This window comes from Arachis duranensis, chromosome 6 (assembly GCF_000817695.3).
Source record: "Arachis duranensis cultivar V14167 chromosome 6, aradu.V14167.gnm2.J7QH, whole genome shotgun sequence".
Lineage (NCBI taxonomy): Eukaryota > Viridiplantae > Streptophyta > Magnoliopsida > Fabales > Fabaceae > Arachis > Arachis duranensis.
The window spans coordinates 34780125-34786588 of record NC_029777.3 but is presented as its reverse complement, the minus strand read 5'-3'; positions in this window follow the sequence as shown (position 1 = coordinate 34786588).

The following is a 6464-nucleotide window of genomic DNA, read 5'->3' as shown; positions in this document are numbered from 1 at the left end:
TGCAGGCGTCTTCTTCAGATGAAGAGATCCTCCAGCAGAGCTGTCCAATGACATCTTGGACAGTTCAGACAGACCATCATATAAGATACCTATGATGCTCCATTCAGAAAGCATGTCAGAGGGACACTTTCTGATCAATTGTTTGTATCTTTCCCAAGCTTCATAGAGGGATTCACCTTCCTTCTGTCTGAAGGTTTGGACTTCCACTCTAAGCTTACTCAATTTTTGAGGTGGAAAGAACTTTGCCAAGAAGGCATTGACTAGCTTTTCACAAGAGTTCAAGCTTTCTTTAGGTTGTGAGTCCAACCATATCCTAGCTCTGTCTCTTACAGCAAAAGGGAATAGCATAAGTCTGTAGACCTTAGGGTCAACCCCATTAGTCTTGACAGTGTCACATATTTGCAAGAATTCAGCTAAAAACTGATGAGGATCTTCCAATGGAAGTCCATGGAACTTACAATTCTGTTGCATTAGAGAAACTAATTGAGGCTTAAGCTCAAAGTTGTTTGCTCCAATGGCAGGGATAGAGATGCTTCTCCCATAGAAGTCGGGAGTAGGTACAGTAAAGTCACCCAGCACTTTCCTTGCATTGTTGGCATTGTTGTTGTTTTTGGCTGCCATGTCTTCTTCTTGTTTGAAGATTTCTGTTAGGTCCTCTACAGAGAGTTGTGCCTTAGCTTCTCTTAGCTTTCGCTTCAAGGTCCTTTCAGGTTCAGGGTCAGCCTCAACAAGAATGCTTTTGTCTTTGCTCCTGCTCATATGAAAGAGAAGATAACAAGAAAAGATGGAATCCTCTATGTCACAGTATAGAGATTCCTTGAGATGTCAGAGGAAAAGAAAAATAAAAGGAAGAGGTAGAAGAATTCGAACTTATCAAGAAAGATAGAGTTCAAATTGTGCATTGAGGAGGAGTGTTAGTCCATAAATAGAAGGATGTCAGAAGAGGGGAAGAAATTTTCAAAAATAAATTAAAAAGATTTTAAAAACATTTTGAAAAATTGAAGAATGATTTTCGAAAAATATGATTGGGAAAGAAATAAAGTGAGTTTTGAAAAAGATTTTGAAATTAGAAATCAAAAAGATATGATTGAAAACTATTATGAAAAAGATGTGATTGAAAAGATATGATTGAGAAACAATTTAAACAGATTTGATTTTTAAAATTAATGACTTGGCTAACAAGAAAAGATATGATTCAAACATTAAACATTTCTCAACAGAAAAGGCAACATTCTTGAAATGTTGAATCAAATCATTAATTGTTAGCAAGTATTTTTGAAAATGGAAAGAAATTGATTTTGGAAATATATGATTGAAAAGATATTATTTGAAAAAGATTTGATTTTGAAAACTTGAAAAAAATTTGAATTAAAAACAAAATCTTCCCTCTTGTGCCATCCTGGCGTTAAACGCCCAGAATGGTATACATTATGGCGTTTAACGTCCAAAACTCACCCCTTTTGGGCGTTAAATGCCCAGCCAGGTACCCTGGCTGGCGTTTAAACGCCAGTTTTCCTTCCTCACTGGGCGTTTTGAACGCTCAGCTTTTTCTGTGTAATTCCTCTGCTGAATGTTCTGAATCTTCGATTCTCTGTATTATTGACTTGAAAAGACACAAAGAATTTTTTTTTTGGATTTTTAATAATGAGGAATAATCAAAATGAAACTAAGATCAAATAAACAATGCATGCAAGACACCAAACTTAGAAGTTTGTATACTATTGACACTAGACTCAACAAGAAACATAAAATTATTTTTGGTTCTTATGATTTTGTAATTTTTTTGGATTTTTTTTCGAAAATTGAAAGAAAATAAGGATATCAAAATTCTTAACATGGTACGCTCAATTGCAATCTCAACTCTTTATCACAACTTCGCACAACTAACCAGCAAGTGTACTGGGTTGTCCAAGTAATAAACCTTACGCGAGTAAGGGTCGATCCCACGGAGATTGTTGGTATGAAGCAAGCTATGGTAATCTTGTAAATCTCAGTCAGGCAGATTCAAATGGTTATGGATGATTTATGAATAAAGCATAAAATAAAGATAGAGATACTTATGTAATTCATTGGTGAGAATTTCAGATAAGCATATAGAGATGCTTTGTCCCTTCCGTCTCTCTGCTTTCCTACTGTCTTCATCCAATCCTTCTTACTCCTTTCCATGGCAAGCTGTATGTTGGGCATCACCGTTGTCAGTGGCTACAGTCCCGTCCTCTCAATGAAAATGTTCAACACGCTCTGTCACAGCACGGCTAATCATCTGTCGGTTCTCAATCAGGTTGGAATAGAATCCAGTGATTCTTTTGCATCTGTCACTAACGCCCAACCTTCAGGAGTTTGAAGCTTGTCACAGTCATTCAATCCTTGAATCCTACTCAGAATACCACAGACAAGGTTTAGACCTTCCGGATTCTCTTGAATACCGCCATCAATTCTAGCTTATACCACGAAGATTCCGATTAAGGGATCCAAGAGATATCCACTCAATCTAAGGTAGAACGGAGGTGGTTGTCAGGCACACGTTCATAGGTGAGAATGATGATGAGTGTCACGGATCATCACATTCATCAAGTTGAGGAACAAGTGATATCTTAGAACAAGAATAACCCGAATTGAATAGAAGAACAATAGGAATTGCATTAATACTCGAGGTACAACAGAGCTCCACACCTTAATCTATGGTGTGTAGAAACTCCACCGTTGAAAATACATAAGAACAAGGTCTAGGCATGGCCGAATGGCCAGCCTCCCAATGATCTAAGATGGCATAAGACTACTCAAAGATAGCTACCCAGATGAGAATACAATAGTAAAAGGTCCTATTTATAGAGAACTAGTAGCTTAGGGTTTACAAAAATGAGTAAATGACATAAAAATCCACTTCCGGGCCCACTTGGTGTGTGCTTGGGCTGAGCATTGAAACTTTCATGTGTAGAGACTTTTCTTGGAGTTAAACACCAGCTTTTGTGCCAGTTTGGGCGTTTAACTCCCATTCTTGTGCCAGTTCCGGCGTTAAACGCCAGAATTCTTGAGCTGACTTGGAACGCCTGTTTAGGCCATCAAATCTCGGGCAAAGTATGGACTATTATATATTTCTGAAAATCCCAGGATGTCTACTTTCCAACGCAATTAAGAGCGCTCCAATTGGGCTTCTGTAGCTCCAGAAAATCCACTTCAAGTGCAGGGAGGTCAGAATCCAACAGCATCTGGAGTTCTTTTCAGCCTCTGAATTAGATTTTTGCTCAGGTCCCTCAATTTCAGCCAGAAAATACATGAGATCACAGAAAAAAACACAAACTCATAGTAAAGTCCAGAAAAGTGAATTTTAACTAAAAACTAAATAAAATATAATAAAAACTAACTAAAACACACTAAAAACATACTAAAAACAATGCCAAAAAGCGTATAAATTATCCGCTCATCAATGATCGTTCTTTTCTCATTTATATTTGTTTTCAAGTTTTATTTTATTTTATTATATTGAACCTGGAGTTTTACATAACATTCATATTTGCATTGCATTTTGCATTCTGCATAAAAAAGGGGTATAAGACGCGACCGCATCACTCATGCGATCGCCTCATATTGTGAAAATCACTCCCCACGCGACCGCGTCATCCACGCGGTCGCGTGAACTGGAAATCGGCGTAACGATCCAACACCCAGAAAGTTGGACTGGAATCGTGTGGCCATTGTGTGTTTTGCACAAAATGAACCACGCGGTCGCGTCCCTGACGCGATCGCGTTACATGCACCAACAACCAATCCCACGCGACAGCGTGAGCGACGCGATCGCATCGCATGGATTTCACACCACCCCAAAGGAGACAGAGAGTTGCACTGAAGCGACACTGGAATTCTGCGTTTCGCACAATTACGCGATCGCGCCATTCATTATTTACCAATCCCATGCGATCGTGTCAGCCTAGCGATCACGTCAGCCCCATTCCACTCCAGCCAGGTGACCGCGTGTTCCACGCGATCGCGTGGATTCACCCCCCTTCCTCTTTCCCCCTCTTTCTTCTTCTTCTTTCCCCTTCTCCCTCCACCGTCGCTGACCCCCCTCCGCAATCGCCACCCACCGCGCCGCCATCACCGCCGCACCCCTATCCGCCCACAACCACCACCCTCAACCCTACTTTTACCTCCCTGGCCCCAAACAGCAGCCACCGCCGCCGCGCCACCCTCCTCCGCCGCGCCGGACGCCACCGCCACTATCCCCTAGTCACCTCTCTGCCCCACTCTCCTTCATTCGCCTACCAGGTTCCGCAGAACGCCACCCTTCTATCATTCTTAGTTCCTTCCATATTTTTTTTTCTATTTACATTCATCCTTAGGCTAGTTAGATATGCATGTTGTAGTGGATTCTAGGTTGTTAGGTAGCCTAGGATGTGGTTAGTGGATTTAGGCCTGATATTTGCGCTGTTCGTATTTCTTCCTTTATGATTTTCGCAATTCTGATGTTTCTGTGATGTTGCTATTGTTCATATGCTATACTCTCTTGTTTCCTGCTGCTTTTTACATTACCTTTTTCATGTTCATACTCCTTACATGTAATTGCAGCTTTATTTTTGATTCATATGAACTATTCTGTTGCTTTTTATTTTCTGGGACAGTCCAATTTTAGCCGAAATACTGCCCAATTTTCTGTAAAATGTTTCCATTCATGTCTTGGTTTTGGCATTTTCAACTGTGCTTTGCTTAGATTTCACCAAACCAATTCATGAATGCCAGGGCACGCATTCTCATTCTCTTTGATCTCCTGGTTCATAAACTGCATTTTTGATGTTTAGATTCCAATTGTTGCTATTTATATGTCTATACGAATCTTCATCAACCTAATTTCCTTGTTTGGTTATGAGTTACCTGTAGCTTCTAATTATGAATGCTTGTTACTTAGAAACTTAACCTTATGCCACTTACCTTAACCCATTTTTCACTAACTCACTAATTTTAACTTCCTAAACTCTTTTTCAATTCTAACCAAACTAACCTTTTAAAACATCTCTTATGGTTTTTCACTTTCTTTTAACTTTCTAACCATGGCATACTGATAATTTTTCCTAATTAACATTCCTTCTCCTACATTTTGGATTGTCAATTCTTCCTTTCGTACTTTTAATTCCTATACAATCCTTAATGCACATTTACTTAACTCACTTTCCTCATTCTATTTCTCCTTTGCCACTTTGTGTTTCTTTTGACTATTTGCTTATTTGTTTTTCTATTTTTATTATATCCTGGTTTTCTGTTTTTCAGGATGTCTGACACCCAACAAAAGGGAAAAGGAAAGGCAACTACTGGCAAATGAAAAAGAGGTGAATCCTCTATATCTCTCATGGGACTTCTGCATGATGACTCCTGGCGGGACAAACACTTTACCGCGCAGGAGAAAGCTGACCAACTCCTCCCTGCCAATGATCCAATTAAGTTTTCAAACTGGTACTGTGAGCTAAAGTTTGCTAAGTTTGTTACCTCCAAAAACCTGTACCTGGAGAGGACTTTGAAAATCCCAGAAGAACTACAGCAGTACACCTCCGATCAGATCAAACAGAAAGGCTGGTTCTTCTTAGAGCGAAACTTGACTGAGGTAAATGCTTCCTGGGTAAGAGAGTTTTACTACAATTACTTCAAGACTTCCCTAGATGCCATGCACCTCAGAGGGAAACAGATACTGATCACTGAAGAGGTCATTGAGGATATTCTGCACCTTCCACCAAAGTCCGATCAGCCTGACGGTTGCCACAAAGCTGAGGAGGACATGCGCTTCATGAGGTTTGATTGGGATGCTATCAAGGCTAAGATAGCCCTTGACCTGACTGTTCCATGGGAATTGGGTCAGGACACCACCATGCCTAAGGGAATCAAGTGGATTTATTTAAATCATGAGGCTCGGCTATGGCATCAGATCCTGAGCAACTTTGTTATGCCTAGTACCCATGAGACTGTGATACCTGCTGCCATGATCACCCTCCTCTGGCATGTGATGGAGGGTAAGGACCTGTACCTACCACGATTCATCTGGCACTATATGGCTAGGGTACATATCCGAGGCACCCTCCCCTTCCCTTATCTGGTTACCTAGCTAGGCCGTCAGGCTGACGTGCCTTGGGAGGACGCTGATGACAGGCCACCTGCTGCAGAGTGCAGGAAGATTATTCCTCACAGCAGGAACTTTCTGGCCTTGGGCTACAGACCTGATTTCCTTACTCCTTCAGATGAGACAGCCACACCTTCAGCTGCCCCCTCTTCTTCCACTGTTGCACAGTAGCTAGACAGGATGGAGCGCCGTAACCGATGCCGGTATGAGAGATTTGAGCGTCGCAACCGGCGACGCTATGAGCACCTGAAGCTATTGATACGATCTGGCAGCGACATCCCCTCCGAGCCTGACACACCATCAGAGCCATCTGAGGAGGAGGCAGATGAGCACGAGGAGGAGACCCATCCACAGAGAGAGA